Source organism: Solanum stenotomum, chromosome 4 (assembly GCF_019186545.1).
Source record: "Solanum stenotomum isolate F172 chromosome 4, ASM1918654v1, whole genome shotgun sequence".
In the NCBI taxonomy this organism is placed as follows: domain Eukaryota; kingdom Viridiplantae; phylum Streptophyta; class Magnoliopsida; order Solanales; family Solanaceae; genus Solanum; species Solanum stenotomum.
The window spans coordinates 34,801,695-34,817,202 of record NC_064285.1 but is presented as its reverse complement, the minus strand read 5'-3'; the positions used below and the strand labels follow the sequence as shown (position 1 = coordinate 34,817,202).

The window sequence follows — 15,508 nt, the reverse complement described above, 5'->3', positions numbered from 1 at the left end:
ATTAGACAAGTGTCGAGCATTCTCATGAATTTGTGCAAACTCTCTACAAAATTGAAGTAAACCATGAATTTCATGTATGAATGAAATTACCTTGAAGGAAATAATAATAATAATGAGACGATTTGAAAGAACACTACATACTCAAGATATGGTAAGACTTCATCACAATTCTTTAGTATGTAAATATGTGCTTGTTCTAATTTATCTTCTTCAAGCTCATATGGAGTTTTAGCTCCCAGAGTTTTTCCAGATTGACAAAATATAGATAAGCCTCCATTACTTTTTTTTTAAACCCCCATCATAATTTCATTTAGGCTTATTGAACTTTGTGTCAATTCTATGCAGATACCTCGAACATAAGGTCATACATTAAATGGCAATATAGCCCTCTGCAATAGAACTTTAAGGACATGCGCTATTACCAATGAGAGATTTCAAAAAATATAACCATCTTCCACAGGATACATCCACCAATAATGAATCGGTCCAGCAATATGAGCTTCACTAGCTAAATGAATAGGTTAGTGCTCCATGACATCAAAAAATGAAAGAGGGAAGAGCTTTTCTAACTTGCAAAGTGTTATTGGAATTTGTGCTTCAATATGTTCCAAGTTATCAATTTTCCACTCCTTTGATCCAAGCACACTAAAAAACATAGATAATTGTATCAGTATTTCACACACTTCTTTAGACAACATTCCACGAAGTGAAAGAGGGAGCAAATGTTGAAGAAGAACATGAAAATTATGAGTTTTCAATCTAAATATCCTGTGATCTTTTAGGTTCACCTATTGTGAAATATTAGATGAAAGCCCATCAGGAACCTTTAGATTATTTAAGAAAAGGCGTAATTTGTGCTTATCTTCAGGTGACAATGTGTAGCATGCAATTGGAACTTCAAATTTCTTCCCATTTTGAATTGGGTGCAATTCTGAACTAATGTTCATTTCTTGCAAGTCTAGCCGAGTTTTAATTGTGTCCTTGGTCTTTCCTTTGATTTTAATTATTGTCCCCATGATATTTTCACATATATTTTTTTTCAATATGCATAACATTCAAATTGTGTCGCAACAAGAGACACTTCCAATATATAAGTTGAAAAAAGATACTTTTCTTGTTCCAATTATCTTTTTGATTTTCAAGTGAAATCTTCTTCCTTTTCTTTCGATCATTTGATAACTGTAGTCCTTCAAGATCTTGCACTTGATCGAGTATCTCAATACCAGAACACATTTTTTGTGGGGGCCTTTTCTCTTGTGTACCATCAAATGACTTTGTCTCATTTCTCCATTTATGACTAACTGGAAGGTAACGCCGATGACCCATAAACCACTACTTCTTATAATTAGTCAATCGAATTGAAGTTGTGTCCTTATTGCAACATGGACATGCCAGTTTTCCTTTTGTACTCCATTCAGATAAGTTTCCATAAGCTGGAAAGTCATTGATGGTCCATAACAAAGAAGCATGCAACTTAAAATTCTTTCTAGTCGATGCATCATAGGTCTCAATACCAACATCCCACAACTCCTTCAATTCCTCTATTAAAGGCTGGAGATATGTATCAATTGCATCTCCAGGACCATTTGGACCAGGAATAAGCATCGACAAAATGAAATTTTCTTGTTTCATACACAACCAAGGTGGTAAATTATAAGGAATAAGAAAAACATGCCAAATGCTATGTGAGATATTTGAATTTTGAAAAGGCTGAAATCCATCACTAGCAAGTCCAAGTCGAACATTACGAGGGTCGACTGCAAATGAAGGATGAAGTTCATCAAATGACTTCCATGCCATTGAATTAGCTGGGTGCCTCATTATTCCTTCATCAACTCTTTCATTTTTGTGCCATGTCATTAGAGTAGATGTCTTTTTAGACATAAACAGCCTCTGAAGTCTAGAAAATAGCGTAAGCTCTTTGAAGTTATCTTTTTACCTTTCTTATTCTTTGTTTCCCCACTATGTGTATTAATTCTCCATATCGATGCACCGTAAATTTTACAAGAATCGAGTAAGCTATCCTCTTTCCAGTATAACATGCAATCGTTAGTACAAGCATCAATCTTATTATAAGAAAGCCTAAGTTCTTGAATTATCTTTTCTGCCCCATAATATGAGTTTGGCAAATCAGCATCATCAGGCAACAATTCATCTTTTAATAGTTTCAATAGCATTGTAAATGACGCATTACTCCAACGACCAATACTTTTGATATGAAGAAGTTTGATCAAAGAGGAGAGCTTTGAAGCCTTTGAATTTTTGTACAGTGGCTTCTCGAAATCCTTTAATAGGCTGTAAAAAAATTTTGCTCCAACATTTGGTTCCTCCTCAACTAAATCATCACAATCTGTGTGTGTACTTCCTCCGTCAAGATTAGGATATAGATCTCTCAACAATTCTTCTACTTCATCCTCACTCACATTTTTCTACTGCATCACCATCTTCATCTTTGGATTCATATTCAGTCAATGGCTCACCCAAATGTTCTCCATGGTGATACCAGAAAGTATAGTTTTGAATTATACCATACACTAGCAAATGTGTCTCAACTGTTTTACGAGTTCCTAGAATTGTATTCAAAGCATTTGACACATGGACATCGTATTTCTTGTTCTTCTCATGTTCTTTAAAAGGCATAATCTAAAAACTTTTTCACACCAGCTAAATAGACTTCATCAAGTCGATTGTCAACAAGTTCCATCCATTGCTTACTAGGTACCATAACCTTAGAGAAAACATAAAAATTAGATTTTTTTAAAAGCGAAATAAAAATAATAATATGCACACAACTTGTTGCAATTAGATGCACACAACTAAGTTGAACTCTTAGATCACAATTTCTAGTAGACCTTGGCTACTTTTAAGTTAAGGAATTGTAATATACTTTCAAATGACAATAACTGATGTATATATATAATTTTTTATAATAAGATGGAAAGAATTTAATGTTTCAAATTTTAGTATCCTACTTAACTTAACATTGTGCATGAAAAGTTTGTACACGATATTGTTAACTGAAAAAAAAATACATAAATTTGATGATCAATAGAAGAGTTCTTGCAACATGAAGCAACAAAGAAAAAGGGACTGAGGCAACTCAAGGAAGTAGAAAATAGTACTTTTGAGTTCAAACGGTTTCCAATACTTTCCCTGTGTTACACTCTACTGGTGTTGAAGCCCTTTTTGTTAGAGAGGCTAAAGGAAGAAGCAACATATCAGTTCCTGGAAAGGTAAATTTTTATGTTTTTTGTTTTAGACCTTTCTTTTTTGAGGCAATAAGCCGCTCGTTTAAATGATCACATATGTTTCTTTTCTAGATTATTCAGAAGTTGTCATACACTTATTTAGTCGAGTAGCTTTGATCTTTAGTTCACATATGCTATCACCTATTTGAATTTCACTCCATCTAATGTGTTCATCATCTATGAAAGAAAGTCAATAACTACATTACAATAGTTTATCCTACAATTCATCATCTTCTCGCGATCGTTTGTGTAGAAGTCAAATAGGTAATGTATGACACAAGTGTTACAGTTTGTTTCCTGCCAATATGTTGACACAACAACCATGAATAACGAAAATGAGAAAACTGAAAAAAATTAGATAAGAACACCATTTACAAAGCAACATATTTAGATTTCTTTCTCATAATTTTGAAGGTTTTCTTTGAGATATCCTTAGCTTTCACTCATGCTTTCTTTCTCGTCAAACTTTTATAATTATTTTCTTTAACAATCTGATTAGTTGACGTGATATTTTTAAAGCCAGTAGTTGCTTGTTGACTAGACATGACATAAATGGCCATTCAAATTGACTTATTTGTTGATCACTATCTTTAGTTAATTGTTCAAAGACTCCAAAGTCAAATGAATAGTAATGTTAACAGTTGTGTAGATTAAGACCTGTAACACATTAATAAAATATGACAATTACTTAACTCGATCAAGACTCCAATATAAAGAATCTTCATGTTGTATAGTCAACAGCTAATCCATCAAGACTCATATACGCATTTATACATGGGTATTTTTGTCCATTAAAGAAGGGAAACCACATGAAAGAGAGAAGGAGAGAAGAAGAGAAGAAGAAGAAGAAGAACATGGGAGGACATTGTGAAGGAGACAACCTATGTTGCTTGTGTGAGAACATCTCTTAGGCTAAGAGACGAAGTACGGTTTCTTTTTCTGAAAATTTTGTATGCTCTATATGATCAGATGATTCATTAGATCAAACATGATAAGACTTAAGCATGATTCGTTGGTTAAGACAATCAGTTTAGTGACCAAAATAACTATTCACTTGTCAATCATTTAAATAAAGTTTAGTGCTCGCTATATTTAATTAACTGGTTAAAGACTTCAAATACAAGTGAATCAGTGATGTTAAAATATTTGCCGATTCACGACGCGTAACACATTAATGAAAGAGAGCGATTACTTAACTTGTAATATATACAAAAAAATCACGTTTTTTATTACAAGTCGATCAAGACTCCATTGTAAAGAATCTTGGTGTTGTATAATCAACAATTAATCAAATAAGAATCATATATTCATTCAATACAAGGGACTTTGGTGTCCACTAAATAGGGGAATCATGAAACAGAGAAGAAAAGAAGAAGGGTGTCCTCGTAGTTATTTTTCTAAAAAAGACTTTCTATTATTGATAATGTGATTATTTGAACACACAATATACTACAAACATGAATACACTTCAAAAACAATTAAACATTCAATTAGAATATGAACTCAATAAAACAAGATAACAGGGCAAAGTTGAGCGATAGATTAGTAAACAACACGAAGAGAAAGAGACATCATACTCAAAATTCATAGTTGAGAGAAGGAAACAAAGAAGTTGTTGTTGCGAATACTTACAGAGGATTTGAGGCAGAGCCAAATAACCGTAGGTCGCCGTTGATCAAGATGAAAAAGAGACGCTTCTGTTGAGTTGAGCAAAAGATCAGTAAACAGGAAGAAGAAGAAGAGACAACATACCTTCAATTTGCAGTTGTGAAAAGGAAATAAATATGTTGCTGCTGAGAATACGTACAGACGATTTGAGGCAAAGCTGAATAACTCTAGGTCGCTGTTAACCAAGATGAAAAAGAGACACTTTAGTTGGGTTAAGCGAATGATCATCAATAAACAGGAAGAAGAAGAGACACCATACCTTAGATTCACAGTTGAGAGAACGTTGTTGCTGAGAATACGTTTAGAGGATTTGAGGCAGAGGTGAATAACCATAGGTCATAGTTGATCGAGATGAAAAAGAGACACTTCTGGGCTTGAGAATACATATAGGGGCAAAGTTGTAACCAATGGATTTTGAGAGAAAAATGATTTTTTTTGGATTTCTAGAAAATAGTGTTTCTTTTTGCTGCCTACTTTTCAAAATTATTATTTTTTGGCTTTTACAAAAAATTTTAGCATTGATTTAGTGCTCCCGCTAAGTCTCTCAATTACAATTGGGACGAGTCATTAGTTTTCTTAGGGACGAGATTTTTTACCTTCTAAAAAACATATAACTTTTAGGATCAAAATATAACCTCGTCTCAAAATATATGCTTTTTGTGACGGGATTATTAACTCGTCCCTACATGTTGGTCTTAACTGAACCTTTTTGTTGTAGTATCCAACATGGATAATTGGCGCTAGAGTCAAGAAAACCAAGGTCGAAACTATGGTAATTACAATCGCGAGGGTCAATATGTCCGGGATGGGAACTATAATCACGACAACAATTACAACTGGAACAACTATGGCAACAAAAATGATCGGGTTGGACCTTAGGTTCCTTCTCAAAATTAGGATTTTGTTCCTAAGGAAGATGGAGGTAATATGTCACGTATTGAGGATATGATGCATAAAATGATGAGGAGGTTTGACGTAACTAATGAGAATGTCAAGGAGATAAGAAATGACTTGTCTGGTATTGGTCAAAAAGTTGAGGCCCACGCAGTGTTGATCAAGCATCTTGAGCTACAAATGTCTCAGTTGTTGACTACACTAAACCCACGTCAACCTGGCACTCTTCCTAGTAATACTATCCAATATCCAAAGAATGATGGACATTGAATGGCAGTCACGACTTGTGGAGGTAAGTAGACCATTAATCCACCTATGCCGTCTGGGGTAGAAACTAATGCTAGCAAAGATGATGATGTTGTTGAGGTGACTGGAGAGTCCGAGAATGCAACATTAAAGGAAGAGGAGGTAACTCAGAAAGTTGTCCGCATACCCAGACCTCCACCTCCTTTCCCACAAAGGTTAGTGAAAAAGACAGAAGAAACAAAGACCGCAGGTTTATTACCATGTTGAAGCAGCTTTCCATCAATGTTCCGTTGATAGAGGCTTTGGAGCAAATGCCTAGGTATGCAAAATTTATTAAGGATATGGTGACCAAGAAAGGGGTCGTGAGCTTCGAGGATGATGATAGATTGCAATATTGTAGCTCTATTACTACTAGGTCCCTTGTGCAGAAGAAGAAGGATCCTAGTGCCTTTACTATTCTATGTACCATCGGGTTGTTGCATTTTGCTAAGGCATTGTGTGATCTTGGGGCAAACATTAATCTAATGCCATTGTCGATTTACAAAAATTTAGGTTTGGGAGATCCAAAACTGACTGCGATGTGATTTCTCATGGCCGACAGAACTATGAAGAGGCCTGTAGGTGTCCTCCATGATGTACTAGTGAAAGTGGAGTCATTCATCTTTCCGGCAGATTTTGTGATTCTCCACTCTGCGGTTGATTTTGAGGTGCCCATCATTCTTGTGAGACCATTTTTAGGTACGGGGTGCACTTTAGTTGATATGGAAAAGGGGAATATGAAATTCAGACTGAACAATGAAGAGGCGACTTCCAATATTTGTAGGTCTATGAAGCAAAGTAGTGAGCTTCAATCGGTATCGGCGATAGCCTATAGAGTTGAGAGTGTTTCTGAGGTGCAAGTTGAGGAGAGACTGGGTGTTAAGGCATTAGAATCAGTTATGATGCACTTCGACAGTGATGGTATTGAAGAGTATGATGAGCTGGTCGCTGCACTTGATAAGTGTGAATATCGGTCAAAATCAAAGAAGTTGGAGTTGGACATGAAAAATCGTGAGTCCCCACTTGCACTACCGTCTGTTGAGGAGGCACCAAAATTAGTGCTTAAGGCTCTACCACCGCATTTTAGTTATGTGTTCTTGGGAAAAGATGATACTTTACCGGTCATTATTGCAGCTGATTTGAATGCGCGACAAATAGAGTGTTTGGTTGCCGTATTGAAGATGTTCAAGCGATCCATTGGGTGGACTATTGCGGATATTGTTGGGATCCTTCCATTTATTTGTTCTCATAAAATCGAACTCATGCCGGATTACAAGCCTAGTATTGAGCATAAAAGAAGATTAAATCCGCCTATGCAAGAGGTAATTAAAAAGGAGATCATCAAGTGGTTGGATGCCAGAGTTATTTATCCCATTGCCGATAGTAGTTGGGTGTGTCAGGTTTAGTGTGTGTCTAAGAAAGGTGGGATTACTGTGGTTCCTAATGAGAGAAATGAGCTTGTTCCAATGAGGCCCGTGACTTGATGGAGAGTCTGCAGGGACTACCGAAAGTTAAATGCTTGGACAGGAAAAAACCATTTACCTATGCCATTCATGGATCAAATACTGGATAGACTAGTGAGTAAAGGTTGGTATTGTTTTATTGATGTTTATTCGGGCTACAATCAGATTTTTATAGCTCCGAAAGACCAAGAGAAGACCACCTTCACTTGCCCTTTCGGGATATTCTCCTTCAAACGGATGCCATATGGGTTGTTGAATGGTCCAGAAACCTTCCAGTGTTGTATGATGTCAATATTCTCTGATATGGTGGAGGACACTAGTAAGGTGTTCATGAATGATTTCTCAGTGGTGGGTGACTCTTTTGATCGTTGTCTGGATCATTTGGCCGAGGTGCTTAAGAGGTGTGAAGACTGCAATCTAGTGCTCAATTGGGAGAAGTGCAATTTATGGTGAAAGAAGGTATAGTGCTAGGTCATCGGATTTCTGAGAAGTGCATTGAGGTTGATAAAGCGAAAGTTGAGGTAATAGAAAAACTTCATCCACCTATCTCTTTAAAAGGTGTTAGGAGCTTTCTTGGGCATGCAGGTTTTTATAAGAGGTTCATCAAAGATTTCTCAAAAATTGCATAACTGTTGTGCAAACTGCTCGAGAAGGAGTGTAAGTTATGTTTTAATGATGCTTGTATAAGAGCATTTGTAGAGTTGAAGGAGAAGTTAGTTACTACACCTATCATTATTTCACCGGATTGGGGACAACCATTTGAGGTAATGTGTGATGCGAGTGGAGTGGCACTTGGTGTGGTATTGGGACAGAGGCGAGAGAAAATTCTCCATCCTATTTACTATGCTAGCAAAGATCTAAATGTGGCCCAAACCAACTCTACGATAACTGAACAAAAGCTTCTTGTGGTGGTATTCACATTCAAAAAAAATCGATTCTACTTTCTTGGGACTAAGGTCATAGTGCATACTGACCATTTTGCATTGAGGTATTTGATGACGAAGAAGGATGTGAAACCAAGGTTGACTATATGGGTATTGTTGCTACAAGAGTTTGACTTTATGGTGAAGGATAGAAAGGGGACTGAAAATCATGTTGCTGATCACTTATCCAGATTAGAGGAAGAGGCGATGCTAAAGCTTGGTGATAGGGCTGAAATCAATGATGCTTTTCTAGATGAACAAGTATTGGCTGCTTCTTACGATTTGATTCCTTGGTTCACATACTTTGCTAATTATTTGGCAAGCGATTTGGTGCCTCCGTATTTGTCTTCTCACCAAAGGAAAAAGTTTATGCATGATGTGAAGAAGTTCTTTTGGGATGAGCCTTCTTTGTATCGTAGTTGTGCCGATGGGTTTATTCGTCGTTGTGTGCCAGAAGTCGACATAATGGGTATACTAGTGGCGTTTAATTCATCGCCTGCTGGTGGGCATTAAATTGGTGTTCGGACTGCGCATAAAATTTTGCAGTGTGGGTACTATGGCCCACCATCCACCAAGATGCTAATGATTTTTCCAAGTCTTGTGATCGTTGCCAAAGAGAAGGATGAATTTCAAAGAGGCAAGAGCTTCTTATGAATCCGATATTAGTGATTGAGTTGTTTGATGTATGGGGCATTGATTTCATGGGTCCCTTTGTGAGCTCACATGGGATGAAGTATATTCTTGTTGTGGTTGATTATTTGTCGAAATGGGTGGAAGCAGTTGCGCTCCCCAACAATGAAGGTAAAAGTGTCACCGCATTCTTGAAAAAGAATATCTTCTCCAGATTTGGTACACCTATGGCAATTATCAGCGATGGAGGTTCCCACTTTTGTAATAAGTTTTTCAAAGCGCTACTCGAGAAATATGGTGTACACCAAAATATAGCCACTCCTTACCATCCGCAGACTAGCGGGGAAGTTGGAGTGTCCAACATAGAGATCAAACAGATTTTGGCGAAGACTGTGAATGCCAATAGAACGGATTGGTCTAGGAAGCTTGATGATGCTCTATGGGCCTATCACACCGCATTCAAGGCTCCTATAGGTATGACTCCCTACAACCTTGTATATGGAAAGTCTTGTCACTTACCGGTAGAATTAGAGAATAAGACCATGTAGGCGATGAAGAAGCTTAATTTGGATTGGGAAGCCTCATCAAATCAAAGGTTAAATGACCTAAATATGCTTGATGAGTTTCGTCTATAAGCATATGAAAGTTCAGCCTTGTACAAAGAGAAGATGAAAAGGTAGCATGATCAACTAATTGAAAAACAAGAATTTGTTGTGGTTGATCTCGTGCTTCTATTCAACTCTAGGTTGCGCTTATTTCTCGAAAAACTCAAGTCCAAATGGACCGGGCCATTTTTACTCACGAAGGTGCTACCTAATGGTGCAGTTGAGCTTGAGAATAGTGAAGGAACAAGGCTCATGGTAAATGGACAAATGATCAAGATCTATCTGGGAAACGCAGAGAGTGTGCAAGAGGTTGTTGAGGCCTACTATCTTGATAAAGTCTAAATAATCAAGGAGCTTGCGTCGTGCCGCGATGTTAAATCAAGCGCTGCTTGGGAGCCAACCCAAGATGTACAATCTAGCCAACTATAGGTTTTGTTTTGCGTCTAGTAGTTTCTTTGGTTAATTACCTCTTTGTACTCAATTAGATAGGTGCTTTAATTTCTTGGTTAGTGTTGGCTAGATATAGCATAGGGTCCATGTCTAAAAAGTGTCCAAAAAATGTAAAAAGAATGGCCTAATGGTTGATACATGTGCAGGTGCGCAAGGCAAAATCTGCAGAAAATGGTCTGGTGCAGAGGTCTATGGACCCCATCTACGGTCCGTAGTTCATTCTACAGACCATAAATGGCGTCCGTAGATCCCAGGTAAGTGTTTGAAATTTTACAAAGTGTGAAGGTGATCTACGGACCGTAGATGAACCTATGGACTGTAAGCGTGGTCTCGTAGGTCCAACTCTAGCTTGACCGACCCGACCCGGACGACCTCTAATTTTAAAAAACCCCACTTACAAATCATTTCCCACTTCTTCTAAATCCTCCCTAACTGTTTCTCCACCTCCCAAATCCCTCAAATCACTCATTCTCACCATAAATTCATCATCACCCACACTAAATTCATCCCCCATATTCCCAGAAACATAATTACTCTAATCTAGAAAAAATATACCAATTGAGATCTTGTTTCTAGAAAACCCAAATCTTACTGATAGAACAAAACTCAAAGTGATCTCTTTCAAGATATCATCAAACTCTTAGGGCATAAATAGTTTCAACTAACAAAACTAAATTATAGTCTCCGCTGCCTCTCCCTTATTCGTTGTTGCCACCATTTGCACCATTACTAGCTCTGTCGCCATTTCCAACTAGACCTCCCACAATTTGTTGAACCTTGTGATGCCAGCACCAATTTAGGTTGTTGAAAAAATATTCTTGCTTCTATTTTCCTTTGGTGTGAATTTTCTTATTTGGCCCTTTGTTTCGAGCTTTCCCTCTAAGATTGAAGATTCTATTTTTTATTTTTGGGAGGATTCTTCTTCTGCCATTCCAATATCCTTTCGTTTAAAAAGTAAAGTCGTAAAAATACATAAAATACAAAAAAAAAGCTGCTAATAAATAGTGTAATGTAAACTTACCCTGTTTTTGTGTTTGAAATCCCTATTCGTGAGGTTGTTCCATGCTTCACCGAGAAACTTTTTGACCTCCCTCTTCAAGATGGAACATTCTCCATTTCTTTTCTTGGAGCATTTCTCAACAACCCCAACCTTTGGATTAATAAGGACAACTTAGTGTGTGTGTGTATATATATAGCACTTTTAGCTTTTTTTAAAAACTTGGTCAAACAAACAATTATTATCCAACAAAATGCATATAATGTAAGAGCTTACCTCTCTTACTTCATTAGTTTCTTGATCCACTTCCATCTTCAACTTATCAAAACCTTAGAATATATAATTTTTTACCTACACAATTGATCGATACATGAGACCTTTGTTCTTGTTAGTGTAATATTGCAATCCAATAAGATTTTTTGTGAAGTTTATGTATAGTAATTATTGATACATTAGAAGTAATTATACTCACATGCTCTCATTTTCTTGATTTATCATTTCGTTAGAGATTTATTGGCCCTTCGGATAGGAACAAGCTAGATAATTTTTGAATAATTAAAAAGAAAATCATACAATATAGAACTCTACAGAAGTCTTGAATGTGGCCGATAATTACAAATTCATCTCATACTAATTTGAAACAAGAAAACAATTTTGATTATCGCCTAACACACACAAAATAAATTTCACTTTTTTTTTTCTGAAAAAAAAAGGAAGAGAAAATGAGCAACAATATAATTAAGTGGAGGATTCACAAAATTGGTATTCGGTAAATTCCAATTTGAAAGCATGATGTAAAGAAATTAAAATATCATACATGTTAGGGGTTTTTTGAGACATTCCTTTTGAACAACAAACACATATTGCTAGATAGATGAATATATGCAAGTATAATTTACTTAAATACCATAGTGTTAAGAGCTAATTACATTATATCCCTACTCATTTTCAAATTACAAAAAAAACTTAAAATTTAAGAATCTCGGATACATTAATAGACTTCCGAATACATATTTGGACATTCGGATACATAGGTGAGGGATGTATCCAAGAGGGGAGGGATATATCAGAGAGAGGGGGGGATAGGACATCTGGAAATATCACTGGACTTTCGGATACATCATCTCGACATCCAGACACATAGGTGAGAGATGTATCGGAAAGGAGAGGGATGTATCCGAGAGGGGGATAGGGATGTATCAGCGAGAGGAGAGTGATGCATTCCAGAGGGGACTTTTGAAAAAAAAATCAAATGGTAGGAAGTTTAAGAGATTATGGTAAAATAAGATGTGTATTTAGGTAATATTTCCTATACATAATTCATTTGTCAACATACTTGAGGAAACTAAGAAGTTTCAACATTCATATAAAAAAATACATCATAAAAATTGTGTTTACCATGTCAAATGCTGCACTTTCACGTTGTCTCCTTTCAGATACCCATTCATGTAGCATCTCCTTGTATTTACGATTAAGATGTTGAGGATCACTAATTTATTTGTCTGTGGGATCTGTCCTAACATTTTGTGGTTTATAAATGGTGTAACAATTCGCTTCGTCTTTAGAAGGTTTAATTCGGAAGCTAACATTACAAAAGATTGTTTTTTTCCTCCTCTCATCAATCAATTTTTTGGGTACTTTTAATGCTTCAACATCATTATGCAATTGAGAAAATATGTCAAAGTTTTGGTGCTACATTAGAAGCCATCTCTTAGTTCCCACATTAAAAAAATAATAATCACATAAACCTTTTTCAAAAATATTCCAAACAACTTAAGTGAAAAAAACAAATTACTTATAGATTAATGTCAATTAGAAGAAAAAAATAGTTCGAAGTCAACATACCACCATTTGAGCACTATTGATTGTCGAAACTAGTTCCATATAAGGAACTATATCTCGACAAGTTTTCATTTCATATGAACAAGTCATGTTTATATGAAGATGGATATTAGTAAATCCTTGTAGGAAACAAAAAGAGTAAAGAAAACTTAAAGAATAATAATTGAGAAGTAATGTGGTTTGAGGATTGAAATATTGAGGACTATATATAGACAATTAAAATGAGAAGATGAAAGTAAATTTTAAGATAGATAAGGATGAAATTGATAAGATAAGATTGATATAAAACTTTAGATCTTTTAGAAAAAAAAATCACGATATTTGGATATTTAGTCAATACTTACTTATTATTTGTAGAAGGTGGTTCTTTTAGAAATTTTTTTACGATATTTGAATATTTGGTCAATACTTATTTACTATTTTAGAAGGTAGCACTTTAGTCTTTTAGAAAAAGAATCACAATTTTTGGATATTTTGTCAATACTTATTTATTATTTGTAGAAGGTGGAATATTCGAGGAGACCCTTCTTCTTATTATGATTTCACTAAACTTATGTGGCATTAATTTGGTGAGTCGGATAAAGTATGTGGTTACACATATATAAAAGTGAGTGAACACAAATTTTAAATTAAACTATATATAAAAAAGATTATCGGGGTGGTGGTTTGTGGGGAGGGGTTATAGAAAAAAAAAGAATGAAAAAAGTCTATAATTTGCTTTCTTTTTTGACCTTTTGAAATATCTATATAAATGGGATAAGGTGCAAGTACCTTCTAGATTATGATGAAATCTCATAGATATACACTTTAACTAAACTAAGGGCATATTACCCCCATGAATCCCTTTTTTTTTTGTAAATTTGTACACCATATTGACTTACGTGAGATCAAAATATCTCCCACACGCCTCAACTACGTGGAGTCACGGGGTGTGCCACTTAAGCCAAAAGGTGTACAAAATTACAAAAAAAATGAGTTTAGGGGGAGGGGGTTAATAGGACTTTAGTTATGTTAAGGTCTATCTCTGGAATTTTGATCATAGACTTTGGGGGGTACTTGTGCCTTATCCCTATATACATAAAAGGCATAATACATTAATATGCCATTTAACTTGCCTTAAGTTTGCATCTATACCCTGCAACTTTTGGTGTGCAAAAGTAGACACTTTTAAATTTTTAAGAAGCTGAAAAAGTAGACACATGCGTCGTAAGTAGCATAGTACATGTATGGTACCGCGTTGGATGTGAATCTCCACGTATAACGCCAAGTAGGACATGTGTATGTTCTTGTTCAACTCTATACAAGTTTAAGTATCTACTTGTGCACACCCAAAGTTGGAAGGTTTTGGTTCCAGATAAAGTCATGTTAAAGAGAACATTAATGTATTATGCCTAAAAAAATGATGATTTCTTGGGCAACATTTTGAACTTTATTTCTTATAAGAAAGATAAAATTGTCACATTTGAGTTGTATGATTCTTAAAAATTAGAAGAAATTAAGTTCTTCTGAAAGATTTTTCCTTTCAATATACCCTTTAACCTGACCTCATTTCATATTTATGTCCTTCAAATTTGGGTGTGTACAAGTACATTTAAACTTGTATAAAGTTAAACAAATAAACTAATGCGTCTTATGTGGCATCCCACATGGCGATTTGTGTCTTATGTGGTATCATAGGTATATTTTCCCACCAGGAACTCTTGTATCTACGTGTTCAACTTTAAACAAGTTTAAGTGTCTACTCATGCACACCCAAAGTTAGGGGGCATAAATGTGAAATGAGGCAACTATGAAGAAATTTGAAGTAGCTACACTATTTTAAAGAGGCATTCACAATTATTTTTTTTTTGTATTTCTTGTTTGAGTGACCTTTAACTTTTTCTTTCTTTGAAATTTTGTATTTAGATTTTAAATAATTGAAGGAGATTAAAACTAGTCTGTTTTTAAAAAAATGAATTTCTTTTTTATCTTTTCACAACTTTTAAATTTCTCAATATTTTTTACCTAGTGTCAGTCAGATATATAAAAAGGACATTATTTTTGTCAATGAATTAAAGGTGTGGGCATTTAGGCGTAGGATCGTTGTATACTTGTGTGTTGTATGTTCTTCCTATTATTGATGAATGGATTGGTTATCAACTTTGTTGTTGTAGGCTAGGGTAAGGCCTAGCCCCCGATATCCCTTGATCCCTATTTTGAAATTCTAATTTTATCGTTTGAATCATGGACGTTCTTGATCATTGGATAATTAAAAAATATTCATTACTATAAAAAGTTGAATTGGTCAAGACATGAGTAGAATTACATCATGTCAATATTATGACAATTTATCTAATAATAAAAGAGTTGGCACAAGGAAAATGTTTAAGTAAGAACCATTGGTGATATAGCACACACATGAAAAATAGTTATTTGGGCAAATGTTGGAATCAATTGCCACAACCACCATGGACCCATACTCCTCTAGCACCAAACAACTACACCACTTTGACCACTACCCAGT

The 15,508-nt window shown here is 35.4% G+C and overlaps 1 pseudogene; it reads right to left on the bottom strand.

The window, feature by feature from the left end:
* Positions 1-10,864: 10,864 nt before the first annotated feature.
* Positions 10,865-12,618, bottom strand: LOC125861451 (uncharacterized; annotated as a pseudogene).
* Positions 12,619-15,508: the final 2,890 nt, after the last annotated feature.